The sequence below is a fragment of the Carlito syrichta genome, unplaced genomic scaffold (assembly GCF_000164805.1).
Source record: "Carlito syrichta isolate Samal-C Ts95f unplaced genomic scaffold, Tarsius_syrichta-2.0.1 Scaffold305197, whole genome shotgun sequence".
Classification (NCBI taxonomy): domain Eukaryota; kingdom Metazoa; phylum Chordata; class Mammalia; order Primates; family Tarsiidae; genus Carlito; species Carlito syrichta.
Window position 1 is genome coordinate 198,884 of NW_007249293.1, and position 18,094 is coordinate 216,977.

Genomic DNA, 18,094 nt, shown 5'->3' on the forward strand with positions numbered 1-18,094 from the left:
TACAGTTTTATAATCTACTATTTTCATTTAACTATATATTGGAAATAATTACAATAAAGATAATTTTCTTTCTTTTCTTTTTTTTTTTTTGAGACAGAGTCTCACTCTGTCACCCAGGCTTGAGTGTGTGGCACAATCACAGCTAACTGCAGCCTCCAACTGTTGGGCTCAAGAAATCCTCCTGCCCCAGTATCCCAAGTAGCTGCTGCTGCTACTACCAGCTTGTGTCACCATGCCTGGCTAATTTTTCTAAATTTTGTAGAGACAGCATCTCCCTTTGTGACTGAGGCTTGTCTCAAACTCTTGATCTCAAGTGATCCTCCTGTCTCAGTCTCCCAAACTGTTGTGATTACAAACATGAGCCACTGTGCCTGGCTTAAAGATACTTTTATATCTCCATTTTTAGTGGCCATATGGCGTTCTTAGATGGCCGAACTATATTTTATACTAATTGACTAGTGTCCGTTTCTTGGCTAGTACAAATTATGCTAAATATGTATTTTATAAACACTCATCAAAGCTTTACTGACAGTTGAGTTTAACTGGAGAGAACAACAACCAAAAAGTGTATAATTGGATGCTAGAGCTGGTAACTCTCAGAGTTCACAGTCCCAAGGCCCTACATGAGGGTCTTCTAAGCCCCTCCCTTGCCTTAGTCAGAACCTGCTGCCCCATCCATTTTTCATTTATCTTCAGAATAGACCCCCACCCTTTATTTTTAAGGACAGCTTCATGCTCATCTCTTCTACTCTCCTCCCTTTACATCCATTCCCAGCCAGAAGATGTAATCCTATCAGGACACAAGATTTTCCATCCCTTCAAGAAAAAAAAAACAAAAACATCTCTTAGAGTAACTTATCCAATTAAAATCAGCTCATTGGCTTCTGCCTGGCTCTTTTAGGCTAGCACACTTAGGTGGTGCTGTGGTTTGGATATAGCTGGTTTGTCCCCGCCAAAGCTCATGTTGAAATTTGGGCCCCAGAGTGGCAGAGGTGTGGCCTAGTGGCCAGTGTTTGAATCTTGGGGGCAGATCTTTCATGAATGGCTTTGGTGCCAGTTCTTGCGGTAGTGAGTGAGTTCTCACTCTCTCCCAACTGGACCGGTTCTCTGAGGAATAGATTCATTCCCAGGGAGTGGGCAGTTATAAAGCCGAGACATCCCTCAGGCTTGGTTCCACTGCAATGTGCCCATTTCCCCTTTCACCTTCTCTGCCATGTTTTGACACAGCACAAAAGCCCTCAACAGAAGCTAAGCAGATGCCGATGCTATGCTTTTTGTACAGCCTGCAGAATTGTGAGCTAAATAAACCTCTTCTCTTTATAAATAACCCACCCTTAGGTATTCCTTTATAGCAACACCCAACAGAGGAAGGCAGTGAAAGAGAGTTCCCTGATAACACTCAAATTACTCTTCTACGTAACTACCTCTGTCTCTGCTCAGTCCATATCCTGAGCCCATCTTAGGCAGGCACAGGCCATGCCACCGTGACCATGTGCCACTCCTTCTGCCCTCCACATGAGTCACTCCCACTGTCTCTCCTTTCAGATCCCACGTTACTTTTGAGTGGGCCCCACAACGATATATTGGTGTCTTTCTAACTTTAGGAATGCGACAGGTTGCATCTTCATTGAATACAGAGAAACAGTTATTCAGTTCAACAAGTATTTATTGACCACCAAGCACTAAGAAAGACTAGGTTGGAAGAAAGTCAAGGAGTGAAAACATAGATGGAACAAGAGGCATCAAAGCAAGGAAAACACATGGTCAGGTAGGTCTGAAAAGGAGAGCAGGGCACGGAAGCGACATGAGGGCAGGCATTTTTATTTTTGTTTTTTCACTGTTCTATCCCCAGTACCTGATATAAACTCATAAATGTTTAACTAATAGTTGTTGAATGAGTAAAATAACAAAATATGACTCTTATCATAATGGAGCTTACACTCTAGTAAACTAGAAATAAAGACTGTGCAGTCAGTGCTTCCATGGGGATAAACCAAGTCGGGGTACAAGCACCTTAAGGTAGTTTGAAAAGGCTGGGGTCTACAGAATTTGGTCTTCCCAGTTTTTCACAAGCTGCAGTAAGGCTTGAGGGTGATAAAATCAGCCTTTCTATCTCCTAGCCAAATGTGTTCTTAGTCAGTTGACTGCTATAAATTTGAGTTTTTGGTGACTGGTTTTTAGTATGTCTCCATTTTATTAGCCATCGTTGGAGTCCAAGTATATATAAAATTGTAAATAATCTTAATATTAACCTTCTTTTTTTTATCATTGTCCTATGCATTGTCCTTTCTGATCAAATATTGCTATGAGGGAGAGAAGAAAAGAAAGCTGTGTAGGACAAATGACAAACCAGAGTTAGGGAGTCTGTGGGTTACTGAATTGCTAGGGGGACATGATTTCTGAAAACTGCTTTAATTACTCAAAGTGAAATTTTCCCATCAGAGACAAGTTAGAAATTAAAAATAAGATTAGCAAATTCTCTTACCACATCTGTCTACTCTGTGAGTGAGAAAGTTGAGGGCCAGTCTCAGTTGCTAACTGTGTTTCCACTCTAGGCTGTACTAAAATAATTTGTGTTCTACCTTGAAAGTCACTTGGCTGAGGCCTGAAAAAGAAAAATGTATTCTTTTAGGAAAGAAAATTATCTCCTAAAATGAAAACAAATTATGCTGTTAAGCATTACAAGTCCTTGTTCCCAAGTAAACACAGAAAAGGAATTTTTTTTTAAGAGAAATTTTCAACTATAAGGGTAACTCTTACTCTAAAACATATTGTTAGCTCCAACAGAATCCTGCAGGAGCAATACACAGATGGTGTATGATACTGAGATTCATGAAGGGCTCTTTGTGTATTGATGATATTAGTTGGTGCACATGAGTGACATAGGTTAATCTGCAAATAATAGACAACAAGAACATTTTTGGTCTATTGATGTTTTCATTATGAAAAATGCAGAGTGGTATGTAAACTTTCGAGTAAATATGTTTATCTATGTTAATGATGTAGATGCTTTGCAACAGAGATTTACTGAATAGAAATCCAGGCTATTATGTATAATATTGAGAAACTATGTCACAGAAGCCTGTATTTCCTGGGTAACAAAACATTTAATATGGAAACTATCATATAATTTCTCAAGTTAGCTGAAGAGGTTAAAACTGATGGATCATATGCTGAAATAGAGCTGTCTGAAGAAGTCATTCTGATTATTTTTCCAGTGGAGAGGCAAAATATTCATTTATTTAATTTGTTAATGTTTTAGACTAGAATTATTCAAATTTAAGCATGACTGAATGCTGTTTCATATAGCTGTAAATTTTTTTCTTACAAGGCATGTAACATTCATTTCTCTCATTCTTTCAGTTCAAGCAGCAATATTTCTAATCAAAAATTTCAAACTAAATGTCTAACAAAATAGCTTTATGTTTTTCTTTTCACACACTGAGGTAATCAGGCAGGAAAAGCAAGTAAATCATTTTCTTTTAGGGTGAAAGCATTCATATTTGAAAAGTGTTTTGAAAGTAAAATGAGATTTGTACATAAACATTTTACATTTTTTATGGACTTATCTTTAATGGTATTCTTTTCAGGAAAGAATCATTACCAAGAGAAATATGCATGTATCAAAAATACGTATGACAAAGTACAGTTAGGGATAATTTGTGTTAGAAAAACAAGATCTTGCAGAGTAAAAACTCAGAAATTAATGAAAGAAGAATATGAGAAAGAGCCTACTGATAAAAGATTCTAGGAGAAAAGTATTAAAGACAATGAAAATAAAAGTATTTTGTTTTATATAAGCATAGGAGTGCACCTAGAAATATAATCCAGAAGCTATAAAAGAGAAGTGAAAACAATGAATTACTCAGAGGGAATAAAATAAAACAGAAAATTTATTTGTAAATCTCTGTTTTTAAAAAGTACCATCTCCATCTCCGTGTGGGCCCTCTGGGTGGCTGCCAAGTCAGAGTGAGACGAGAAATGTGCTTACGAGAACTGGGATTTAAACTTTGTTTCACATTCTTGCTCCACCTCTGAAAGTCTTTTCTACAACATTTAAACCATAATTTGGTTGTTACTTCAGCATTTCTTATGTAAGCAGGGGCCCTAGGCTCTAGTGAAGTCTTATGAAACTGTTTATAACATATTCCACAGTGGAGAAAAAAGCAAATTGACAAACTACCTCCACCTTTGGCTGAAGCTTGGTACCTTTCTGGCTAGAATTATATGTGTGAAATAGTGAAACTCCAATTTAGTGTGACTGCCACTGAGAATAAAGGAAACACATAACCACCTTGGAGACTAACAAGTGTCAATTATACTTCACAGCATTTGGTGGCAGGGATAGGATTTGTGTTCAGGGCACTTGTGATCTGGGCACATATTAATATATTTTTATTGAGCATTTACTTTCTGCCGGGTACTAACCTACTCTCTATGAAGGAAGCAAAGATGAATGGAAGAATATGATTATGTCTTCAAGGGACTGACAATCAAGTGCAGGATATAAAGCAACACATACAGCGATAATAAAGTTGTGTCTGATACGAAGTTTTGATCATCTGATATATTCATAGCCACCTGCCATGGTTTGACTGTGTCCATCAAAGTTCATGTATTGGAAACTTAATCCCCAATGCAACAATGTTGAGAAGTGAACTCTTTAAGAGGTTATGAGGACATGAAGGCTCTGCCCTCATGAATGGATTAATGCCATTACCTCAGGAGCTGACTATCAAGGAAGTGGATTCTTGATAAAAGTATGTATTTGGCCCCTTTCCTCTCTTATACTCTCTTGCTTTCCACCATGGAAGGCACAGCAAGAAAGCCTTTACAAGATGTTGCACTTTGATGATAGACTTCACAGCTTCCAGAATGATGATAAATACATTTCCTTTCATTATAAATTTTCCAGTATGTGATATTCTGTGATAGCTGCATAAAATGGACTGACAGAAAATTTGTACCAAGAAGGGGTTGTTGTTCTAACAGATACCTAAACATGTGGAAGCCGCTTTGGAACTAGGTAATGGGTAGAGGCAGGAAAGATTTGGAGGAGCAGGCCAGAAAATGTCTGTGAGTGGTGCACTAAAGACCATTTTGGTGAGGTCTCAGTTAAGAAGGGAGTTGTAGGGAAAATCTGGAACCTCTTAGAGATCACTTAAATGGTCATGGTCAGAATACTGGTAGAAATATGGACAATAAAGGCCTTTCTGATGATGCCTCAGATGGAAATGAGGAGGCCTGGGAATCCTTCCATGGGCTTGCTACCCAGAGACACTTCAGATCTCTGCTCCCCACATTCCTGCACAACATCCCTCAGCCATCCCAACTGCAGCCCAAGCAGGTCCAGGGGCAGTTTGACCTGCTTCTCTGGAAAGTACCAGCCTTAAGCCTTCTCAGCATCCTTGTGGTGCTAATTTTGTAGGCATGGTACATGCAACAACTGTGGGAGCATGGTTTCCTCCACCTAGATTTTTTTAAAAACACACAATTTAGAAGTGTTTTCTTATGTATGCATCATGCATCCCAGTGCCTTGAAGATTAGCTCTAAGATGAACATTTATTTCCAGAGGTGGTCTGGGATGTGAGCTCTCCCCAACACAGGAGTCCAATACTGACAAGTTACTCACTGGCTAGCTCATTCAAGTTTCAGAAATTTGAATGCAACATGCAGAGAGGGTAAATTTGTTGCTAATGTGGCTGGAGTCAAGAAGCAGAGTTGGAAGGTTACTAAGTCACTGTGATAGCAGAAAACTAGAACGAGGAGCAGTGAATGGTGTGCTGCTTGAGCTCAGAGGATGAGGACGGCCAGTCGAGACATATGGCTAGAGCTTCTGAGCCTGGAGGGTCCCAAGCACAGCTGTGTCCTGGTAAAGGTTCTTTTCACAATCGATTTGGCTGTTGAGACACTGTCTTGTTCTTTCTTTAACTTCCCTGCAGAGCTTCACAATATATTCCTATTAATTAGGCGGTAACCTGGGTGTGCCTATTCCTTGCACTCTGAAAAGACTCCTCCTAACCCAACAAACACATAAGAGGGTTAAATGCTTAGCAGCGGGATTCTTCTTACTTTCGCAGTTGCAGCACCAGACACATAGAGGCCACACAGACACTTGAATGAATACGAAAAATGGACAAAGAATAACATGCGTTAAGAAGAGTATAAATTATTTCTTGCTGAGAGAATCAGAGATGTGGTTTTACGGTGATGATGTCATCCAAGCAGTAAGAGGGGGCCTAGTTGGATGTGAAGGGAGAGGTTGCTCCCCTCAAACATATTCTCTAAAACTAAGACTTTTAAAGTGTTTTAAGGTATCATGCTGTCTTAAAAGTTTTTAAGGTTAAGATAAAAAATACATTAGCTAGAACACTATAAAAATAGTGGCCAAAGGGCTGCACCACTTAACGGCATTCACAAACCCCAGGAACAGGTATTACGCTTGAGTTTATATCTCTGTCCCCATCAGAACTTGCTTTAATAATGCTTGATGATTAGGGAGGATGCAGAAATGGAAAGAGGAGTTCTGGAAGTGGACAAAATTTTAGCAGTGGAACCGGTAGGGAAGTAAAGAAGTTTAGCTTCAAGTAAGGCACCTGAAGGGGAATATTAGTAACAGATGAGGGCAAAAAAGCAGATTCAGGTTTGAACTTTATTCTGTAGGTATTTTTTTTTTCTTTTTGAGTTGGAGTCTCACTCTGTCACCCAGGCTGGAATGCAGTGGCACACTCACGGCCACCCCAGCATCAACCTGCTGGGTTCTGGCGATCCTTCGACCTCAGCCTTCCAAGTAGTCGGAACTACAGGCACGCACTACCATGCCTGGCTAATTTTTTATTTATTGTAGAGATGCAGTCTCCCCAAGTTGCTCAGACTGGTCTTGAACCTGCGGGCTCAGGCAATCCACTCACCTCAGCCTCCCAAAGTACTGGGATTACAGGCTGAGCCACCGAGCCTGACCATTCTGTAGGTATTAATGCTGTGGGCATTTATGATTTCTAAACAAGGGAGGGATGTCAGCATTGTACTTTCAGAGGATTAATCTGAAATAGTGTATGAAGTGAATTTGAAGAGGGAAAAGCCATACTTGAGGAGACCTGTTAGGAATTCAGTACAAACGTCTAGATGAGAGATAATGGGTTATCATTATTATAAAACTACATACTGCATACTATTCAGCATTACTATTGGATGTTAGTGTCTTGTATTTACGCACATCCTTATTATTTATTTATTACAGCTCTTTATGGTGAGTTAGTATCACAGCAATACTACATGTCTTTCTTTAATTTATAGCAACGGAATTGCACATAAGATGCAAAGTTCCATAACAGCTTGTTTCTTTAACAGCACATAAGGAAAAATATCATTCCACACATTATTTACTATCTTGTGTAGAGATGTTACTGGGACCTAATCAGTCCCAAATTCGCTTACAAAGTAATGCTTTTTTCACAGCTACTCTGAGAAGTCTTCATTGAAAAGAAAACCAAGAGCAATCTACCTCTGGATGGTGTGTCATACGTTAATGTTTCGGTGCATAACATTGCACCACTTGGAATTTATCCTGTGTACTTACATGCATTATAGTAGCTTACCTTTAGCCATCTGAAACCAAGCTCATGACGAGTGGTTTTTCAAGTGTTCTACTCTAGAAATGTTTGAAAAAGATGGCCCAACAGTTTATTGATAATGATTCAAAGCTTTGCTTTCTTTTTTCCTTTAATTTTTATGGTTTACAATTTTCCTTAGAAAAAGAACTAGACCAATAATTCTCAATTTTCTCTCTCTGAATCACAAATGATTGAGGATAATCACATTCATAATACACTCCCATGGGGACTAACTGCAACTTCCACTCAAGAATGCATATGATAATTCAAGCCAGCTTGGGAAGCATTGTGCTAGGGATAACCTTGAGCATAAATTAAAAATTTTAAAGCCAACTCAAGTGTGAGATACTTCAACATTAGTTACGAATGATTTGTGGATATCCCCACAACTAAACACATCTCAACATGTTCCTAAGTTGAGAGCTGCTAGACTTGATGCTATCACTATCCAGCATTATACAGTGCCAGTGAGGCACACACACACAACATTCTTATCCACCACCCACACACACGTGCACATTCCCAGTCTTAATTAGGCATAGATTCTGTCTTTGTCCATTTTGTCCTGCTGTAACAAAATACTGAAAACTGGGTGATTTATAATAAAACAGAAATGTATTGCTTCATGGTGAGGGAGGCTGGCTTCTGGTGAGGACCTACTTGCTGCTTTATTCCATAGTAGAAGGGCAAAGAGGATGAGAGAGAGATAGAAGGGGACTGAACTCATCCATTTATAAGAAACCCACTCCCAAGATAACGACATTAATCCATATATGAGGACAGAGCCCTCAGGGCTTAATCACCTCTTAAAAGTCCTACCTCTTAATACTGTTACATGGTGGATTAAATTTCCACACATGCTTTTTAGGGGACATAGTCAAACCATAGCAGACTCTCATATTTTTTCATTCTTCTCTTTTCTGAACTTTGATTTGTCAAACTCTATCAAAAATTACATACAATTGAAAGTATATGCTCTTTGATTTTATAATACATAAGTATATTTAATGATAACAAATTTTCATTTAGAAAATTAGATTGGTTATTACAGGTTTATTTTGTTTTGCTAAAACTGATTTCAGGTCAATAGTTTTCCTAAACTATAAAGAGAGAGTAAGAATAAGTTCAAAAGCAGTCAAATACTTTCTCTCATTTAAAATCATGAGGAAAATTTGCACCCTGATCACAAATTTATCTGTTAACAGAATTCACTTGAGAAGTCTTAACATTAGTTTTTAAAAAGCAATACACGCTATATAACATTCTGAAGCCAGGAGAAAAAGTTGAATGTAGTATCCATTTGTCCTTGATTGTTGATAAAACAACTTGTTCCAGAATGATTTTCTGGAAATACATGTTTATTATACTTTAGCAAGTTTTCTTAGTTGGCCACATTCTTATTCATCCTGACACATGTCAAAATGCATTTTGTTTATTTCATTTAACAAATATTTTTTGAGTGTCTATTGTGTGTGCTAGTGATGGGAAATCCACAGTGAATAAAACAGACACAAATCTCAGCTCTTTGTATAGCTTAATTTCTAGTTGGGGGAAGCCAGACTGTGAACAAATAAATAAGTGAAACATATTGTGTGACAGATGGTGATATGTTCTATGGAAAAAAATGCAGATAAAGGAAAGAGAGGGTTCTGGAATTGAAGTTTTATCTTTTAAAAATAAGGTGGTCAGGGAAAATTCACTGAGAAAGTGACACTTCAGCAAAGAGTTGCAAGAGGAGAGGAAATGAATCGTAGGTTACCTGGGGAAATAGCCTTTTAGGTTGTGAGAACAGCATGTGCAAAGGCCCTGAGGTGGGTTTCTGCCTGGTTTGTTTAGGGAACAAGAGAAGGCCAGTGTGGCAACAAAAGATCAAATAAGAAGTAAAGGAGTAGAACATAAAATTGGAAAGCTAAGGGGCCCTTTGTAGGTCATCTGAGGGTTTTACCTTTGAATAAGTTGTGGCTCTATTGGAGATATTGAACAGAGGAGTGACAAGATTTAGTTGTGCCTGACCTGAACATTAGTGGGTGGGATACAATATGATTCTGAGGCCACTTAAATAATGACTTCTAGAGAGCAGGGTGATTTATGGAGCTGGCATAAGATTTCGTGATCCAAATAAGTCTGGGAGTTTCATAGTTTTGGTATTTTTTTCTAGAAAAAAAATGAAGGAAGAAATGAAAGAAAGACAGAAGGAGAGAGGAAGGAAGGAAAATGGAAGGAAGGGAGGGAGAAAGGAAGGAAGGAGAAAAACCAAGAAAGAAATCAGATATTGCAAAGACATTGAGAGTAGTAACTTTCAGTGTAACAATGAAGCCTTTTCAGATAAATTTGGTAAATTAAGACAATCTGGAGAAAATAAAGTGTGTTTATAGTCACAATAAATATATGGTAATTCTTTGGTTTTTCTCACAGCTTTCCTTCAAGCTAGGACAATCTCTGCTACCTTGTTTGCCAGTTAAACTGTCTGCAAAGTACACAGAAATTATATTTGGAAACATTTATTGGCATCCTGGGAAATTCAATTAATTAATTAATTAATATAAATAAAGTACTTCAATCCTCAAGAACACAAGACTGACCTAAAAACAAGAATTTTCCATTATTATAAGGAAGTTCATTATTTGGAGCATCTGTTTTACTTTATACATTATCTTAACAATAACTTCTCCTGATTACCATTACCAATAGATGCTATATAATAGAGAATCAGAGAGCCGGTTCTGAGGAGTGAAATAATAATTTTGGGAAAGCTAATGATTACATTGGCCTTTATTAAATTTGGCCATGTTTTATTAGCAAAAAAGAAATTAACAAAAACTTGTTTTGCCATGCATTTGCTCAAGCCTGCAATCCCCGTACTTTGGGAGCCTGAGGCGGGAGGAATGCTTGAGCCCAGGAGTTTGAGATCTGCCTGGGCGACATAGTGAGATCTCAATCAAGAAAAAAAAAAAATTAGCTGGGCATGATAGCACACACTTGTAGTCCCAGCTATTCGGGAGGCTGAGGCAGAAGGATCATCTGAGCCCAGAAAGTTTAGGTTGCAGTGAGCTGTGCTTATGCCACTGCATTCCAACCTGGGCAACAAAATGAGACCCCGACTTAAGAAAAAAAAAAGTTATTTAGATCAGCAGTTCTCAGAGTGTGGTCCAGGCAACCTTGGGGTTCCAAAACTTTCAGAAGGTATGAGAGTCAAATCTATAATCATAAGGATACTGAGATGTTATTTTCCTTTTTCACTTTCATTTCTCTCATGAGTGCACAGTGGAGTTTTCCAGAGGTTATGTGTGATATCTAAACAGACAAAAATGCAGGAGATTTGAGAATCTAGCTTTTTCTATTAAACAAGATACTAAAGAGTTTTGCAAAAAGTTAAAACAATGCCACTGTTCTCACTATATGTTTTAAAATATAGTTATTTTCATAATGTTATTTGTTAGCACTATTATTGTTTTAAATGAATGCGTAAATACAATAATAAATATATATATAATTTTTAAAATAAGTAAAATGATCCTGAAATCAAAAAGTCTAAGAACCACTGCTTAGAATGTGAGTTCAAAAGAGTAAAGATTTTTGTCTGTTGTGCATCAATGCATCCCAGATACTCAAAATGGTGTCTGGTGTGTAGTAAGAGCTCAATATTATTTACTGGCTGAATAAATGAATGACTAAAATGTTATTAACATATTAGATGAGGTAATATTGGCTTCTTAAGGGTCTATTACAAATGGCAGTATTTGGGTTTGTTGAGGTTTGTACATACATTAGGACAGAATTATTTTATGCAGACCTTAAAATTATTACAAAAATAATTCAGAGTAAAGTGAAATCGTCATTTATAGTCCCATTTACAATCTCTCTACATTCATAGACCCCTGATATAAGAAATTATTTGACAGGGCAGAACAATCTTCTAAAAAGATTAGAAGACTTTAGCAAAAAAAAAAAAAAAAAAAAGAAATGTTTCATACAACTGAGGATATATGGACCTTGAAATGCATAGTTCCAAAGAGTTATTGCCCCTAGACTCTACCACGTTAAGTTGATGCGCACAAATAAAGCTCTATTTGAATATATATTAGCATGAAGAGAATAGAAGCACCTGACAACATATCTAATAGCCGTGATTAAGGAGAAGAGACAGAAACTAGGAAAATTAGGCTTGCAATCAGTAGGGAGTCCAATTAGCACATTCTTGGGAAATTAGAAGGACATAATTTAAAAAAATACTTCTGATTTCTGATATTCTTAAAAACAAAACAAGCACTAAATGAAGTACTATTGCATTGTGTAGATAGAAACAAAAAATGAAAAGACCTCAATTGACTTTCAGAGACCTCACTTAGAGAGGATTATTAGTCCTATTATTTGCTTTATAGCAGCTTAGCAACAAATCTTTATTAAGTGTCTACTGCATGCCAGACTCTCTCTGGACGTTGAGGATTCAGTGGTCCCTGGCTCATGAAATGTATGTTTCAGAGGAAGAAACGGACAAGCAAACAAACGACCAAGATAATTTCAGATACGATAAGCATTAAGTAAGATAATAACTTACTGTGTTCAGGAGAGATTATTTGAAGGGGAGAAGTTAGGGAATAAGGTGAGGAGTGCTGATTTAGACCTGACTGGTGTTGGGGAATCTCTCTCTGAAGTGGTGGTATTAACCTGAAACCTGAAAGACAGAAAGGCTTGCTGGCCAGAGTATGCCTTACTGAGAAGACACAGGCCCAAGGAAGGAATGAGCTTGGTGTGTATGTAGGGGAAGAAGGGGTGGGAGTTAGTGAAGTTGAAACCTAGAAAGGAAAAGGGTTATTCATGATGCAGTCGAAGTGGGCAAAAACTGGGTCATGAGATGGCTTGAAGAAATTTGAATTTTATCCTGGGCACAATGAGAAGCCATTGGCGAGCTTGAGCTGGTCACATTATCCAATTTGCATTTTTTAAAAAAAATCGTCCAGGTACTTTGTGGGGGAATGGATTGTAGAACAAGAGCAGAAATGAGGGGACCTGTTAGCAGCTGGTTGTCCCACTAAGGGAGGGACAATAGTGACTTGGACCACACTGGGAGTAGTGAAGAAGTGGACAAAGAGAGGATAGATTTATTTGTTTAAAATAGTGTATAAAGTTTGTCTGGCTCATAGGAGGGTTTTATGAATGGTAGCTGTTATTTCATTACTCCATTCTTAAATGTGGAATTTGCAGAGCTTCACAGATTTGTTCTATCTCACAGGACTCGTAAATGAAGCCAGGCCAACATTCCCTCTACCAATGGGTACAGTTACACCACCTGGAAAATGTTTTACCTGAGGTCTTTTTTTTTCTTCCAATCATTTTTGCATATAGCTTTCTAATCCACCTCAAACATTGCTTTCATCATGTTTACCTTGCTGATAAGCACATTATGTGTATTCATGTAGTTATTGAGTAATTGCAGTGAACTAGGCTCATATGGGTGGGTCAGGTTCTCATACCTGAGATGTGGCTCTTGCCTCTAGAATTTTAGAATTTACTTGGAGAGACATGATTAACCCGTATGAAATAACAGAGAGGGAGATAAAAAAAAAATAGATGGTATAATTAATAATAAAGTCTTCATAGAGGAAGTAGGTCTTGTTCTAGATCTTGAATGAGAGAGAACTTGAACAGAGAGAGAGGCAAAAAGATGCAGAGGGCAAAAAGCAGCAGAGACACAAAATATCCTATTTTAGGGGTGTAGACAGGGAATTTGCTTAAGGAGAGGACAGCATCTGCTTTGAGAAATTGGAAAACAAAGTCACAGGGTCAGGATGGTACCTTACTATGGGATGCTCTCAAAGGCTAGGAAGCAAGTTTTGGACTGGATATATAAAGATTTGTAAGCAAAATTAAGTCTTAGTGAAGGCTTAGCTGAAACCAGTGTTCATTTTCTCCTATAATTTCTAAGGTACTAATCATCTTTAGGTACTCATGAGGTACTTAGCTTATAACTCTTTCCACTGTTAAAATATATACCCTGTATGCATGCAACCTTTATGGCGTAAGCTTAGAGTTAATGTTTGATGATGATGAATACATGTATAAGGAAGATTAATTTGGCAACAGCATATGACCTGTATTGAAGAAAGTCAGAGCTAGAAAGTCATCGAGAAGCTGTTCCAGAAATGTAACTGTGAAGAAAGGAATAGAGAAGAGGCAGATATGAGAAAATACTTAAGAAGTTGAATTAAAAGGCACTGTGACATATTTGAATAGGCAGTAGGTTAAAAATAAATTTAAGTTTTCAAGTCTAAATAGTTTGAAGGACCAGGAATTTGCTCAGGTAAGATAGAGGAACTGGGAGAGGGAATTTGTTTGGGGGAATAAGATAAGGAATTTGACTTTGGATTGGCATTTTCCATGATGACAGGACATTCATTTAGAAATGGTCTTGGAAACTGACTTAATGAGAATGAAGTGACTGTGAAGAGGCAGAACGGAAGTTTTGTTATAATTTCATTCACCCAGTATTTATAGAAAACTCATGTGCTAAGAGCCATGAGAATACAACACGACAATAGGCAGGAGCCTTAAGGAATGTATAACCTAGTGAAACAGATATGGGAAAAACAGATAAGTAGCATAGGAATACTAAGTATAATGAAATGTGTCCAGTGAAGATTACCTGCTAGGTCAGTGAATTAAATAGCACCTGTTCAGAACTCTGTGTAAATTTCCCACCTGAGTCAAAGGTTGTGCTGAAGTAGAGTCCATGACAGCACCCATGGGTAGCTCCTCCTGCTGGAGTGCCCATGCTCTGTGCCCTGCTAGTCTGGTCACAACTGCCTGGAGCCAGGACTGGTGCACAAACAAAGAAAGTGGTCTTTTAGGCAGATTTGAAGAAAGCCAGCTACCAGTCAGGAAAATTGTGTCTCATAGAAGCCCTTCTTATTGAATAGTGAATGACAGACACTACCAGATCCTCTCTCTTGGAATGTTTTGATGTAAGTCACAGAGAGTGATAACTAGTAGCACAGAGAGCATTAGAAACGAGACTGTATGAAAAAGAAGCAGAGAGGTGCTGGTTTATGAGAATGGCAAGATAACTAGAGTTACAGGCAATAGGTGCTTCTGAATGAGGGGATGAGCAGGGTACCAGAGCCCATTGCTGGATCACAAGTTTAACTGATTTCTGGACTGAGCAGTAGCTCTCTGGCTGATGATATGGTTTTCTAAAGTAGCCTTATTTCATCAAAATAAGTCCTCAGCATTTGCAGTGCTCTGGCATTTTATACCTTATAAGAATACAACTAACACACGAGTACTCCTGTTGTTTTGACTTTGCTTCTGTTGGCAGAAGAGAGTATCTCATGACGGAAAGGGTCAGGATGGTCTTCAGAAGCAGATCAAAAGAATGTGCACATGTGCATGAGTATATGTGGCTGCCTTCCCAGAAGAGTCTAAGAGTAGAGGATAGAAACATCTTAGAGCCAACCTGGAATCCTCACGTTTATACTTTTTTTTTTTTTTTTTTTGAGTTGGAGTCTCACTCGGTCGCCCAGACTGGAGTGCAGTGGCCACTCCCGGCCACTGAAGCCTCAACCTGCTGGGCTCCAGCGATCCTGCCGCCTCAGCCTTCCTAGTAGCCAGAATTACAGGCATACGCTACTGCACCCGGCTGATTTTTTGATTTATTGTAGAGATGAGGTCTCGCCAAGTTGCCCAGGCGGGTCTCAAACCCACAGGCTCAGGCAATCCACTCACCTCAGCCTCCCAAAGGCGTGGGATTACAGGCTGAGCCACCGAGCCGCCTACGTTTATACTTTTGATGATCTCCCCCTCCCCATCTTTTTCATTGTGATCACAGTAGGAGTTTGTGTGCTTGACCTTGGAAAGAGCAAGAGAAGGAAAAGTCAGAGAGACTACAACAGAGCCACCAAGCTTGAGGAAGAGAAAACCCTAAAGACACTGGAAAGTACAGCTGCGGAGAATTGAGTATTTAACCACGGACTTTCAATGTACATATAATGAACCACCAGTTTGGCATCACTTGATTTGTTAAAAACCAGGGTATCTGGTTCACGTTAAAGCAGCTGAACGACATAGCTAGGTTAAGAGCCTAGGACCTTGCATTTTTGTAAGCATGGCAGGAGATTCATGAAGCACTAACTCTTAAGACCTACTGCTGTAAGCTTTCTGTTAAGGAAAGAAAGGGAATGTTGGTTTCTGAGAAAGCACCCAGGAATGAATGGCAGAAAGGCCCAACTTAGCTTATGTATAAATTGTGTTGGGAGTGAAAAGGAAGGAGAAAGTGTGTGAGGTGAAGCTGGGGTGTAGGGTGCATGGGACAGACAGTGGGATGCAGATTCACTTTGGGAGCATTGAACCTAAATAATAACTGAGACTGTGTACATGATGGATGAGGTTTCTGCTGATGTCAGAATTTTTATAATAGGCATAAAAGTACTATGTAAAGCTTTTTCCTCTTTTCTACGATAGTCCTTTTAAGATTTATGGAGCACCAATTATAGGGAAAACATTGTATTCACAGTTATAAGGAAAAGCAAGAGTTAATCATGAACTTGAAGTTTGCACCAAGTCAACTTGTGATTTATACTTGAGTGATCACAAAGCAATATGCACATAAGTGCAAATTCAAAACAAAAATTCATTTTGTCCATTATGTACAAGACGCTTTTTTAGACTCCATAGAATGTGGCTTATCAGGCGACCTGAGTGAGTTTCAAAGCAGATTTTGTAAGATGGTGAAAACAGAGATTGAGAAGAGGTTTAAGACACTTTGTTTAAGTAAGGATTGAGAGTTACAGAGTTCATGGATTAGGATTTAGCATCACAGAGGGTACATAGATTCATTCATTCAACATTCCATAAATATTTGAATGCCTTATTTGTGGCAGAGACTGTTGGAGGCCCTGGAAATTTAGTAGTAGGTAAAACAGATGAAAATCTGTGCCTTCATAGGTCTTACACTTTGGTGTGAGAAAGAAAGACAAAAATAAAGTTAGATAGTAAGTTGTTGAAAGAAGGTGATACGTGCTCTAGCGAAAAATAAAGCAGGAAGAGAGAATTTGGGAGGACAAGTGGGAGTTACAGTATACAAAATGATCTTTAGGGAATATCTCATTTTAAAGACATATGAACAAAGATTTAAAAGCATGACAGAGGAGGCTTTGTGCATATATAGTACCAGGCAGAGGGGTAGCAAGTACACATTCCCTAAGAAAGAAGCCTGCCTGGCGTTTCAAGCAAGTCAGTAACTAATGTGTATGTAAGGAAGGGAGGAAGGGTGAGAGTTCAGAGAAGAAGACATGGGGCCTCTAATAAACCAAGGCCGTGCAAGATTTTGAGAATTTTGCTTTTATGTCAGAATGGGAATCGGAGCCACTGGAGAGCTGGGAGCAGGGGGAATATGATGTGACATGAAGTATACTTCATGTTTTAACTGTATGAACTTGGGCCCAATTTTTAACCTCTCCAAATTTGTTTCTTCATCTGTAAAATAATGAAAAGTATTCCACCTCATGAGGTTGTGCTGATTAAATAAGATGACATGTGCAAAACATTTAGCAAAAATTTGACATAGTGTAGGCACATTCTTTCCCCTTCTCTGTCTTCCACTTCCTCTCTTCTGTCTCTTCCACCTGGTGTTAGGAGAGGGAGACTGGAATAAGCCTTGCAGATTACAGCCCACATAAGAGTAGGAGGAAAAGGGTGACAGTAGATGTAAAGCTTTGGTTAACAGACATAATCGCTGGGATTTAAAATCACTGTTTTATTGGTGGTTTGTGAGGTGGACTACAGGGAGACTCAGAGACGCAGTCAAATGAAGAGCAGGGTTTGGTCCGTGGGTCTCTATCCTTAAGTCTCTCCCAATTGACCTTTCTAGGAAGTTTATCAACGCAGACTCTGGGTTTGGCAGCATGTGTAATTGCCCCATTGTTTAATGTCTTAATAATGTAAACGTTAACTGTTTAATCTCATTCTTCTAATTAATGTTTGACTCTCCTCAGGTCTGAACTATCAAAGGCACTTTTAAAGTTTGTCTTCTGCTGGTGCTTTTCAGGGGGCAATGGGTACATCTGTGGTCCCTGTTTAGAGAGACCCTGTGATGGTTTCAAGATAGCAAGAAAAATAACAAAATATCACAGGTCTCTCCCCCCCACCCCCCAGAAGATTAGCGATGAAAGCGTTCGTCGCGTTGGTTTGGCCCTGGGGCTAAATTCCCAGCCCAAGTGTTGAGGCCGATCATAATCCGGCGTGCGGCGATCAGAAGGCCCTGAGGTGGGAAATCGTCCGCCGGGTCTCTCGCTAAGACACCGGGTCGCCTCCCACGTTTGGCGACGGCATGTTTATTTGCATGCAGCAAATGACAGTAAATGAACGTGCACAATTGCAGGTCGACCCCCGGGGGTGGGGGGATTTTCTCAGCTCCTCGGAGCGGAGCTGGCAGCGGTGCGGCTGAATCGCTTACGGTGTCTCCCTGGTGGCGTCCGCGGAGCCC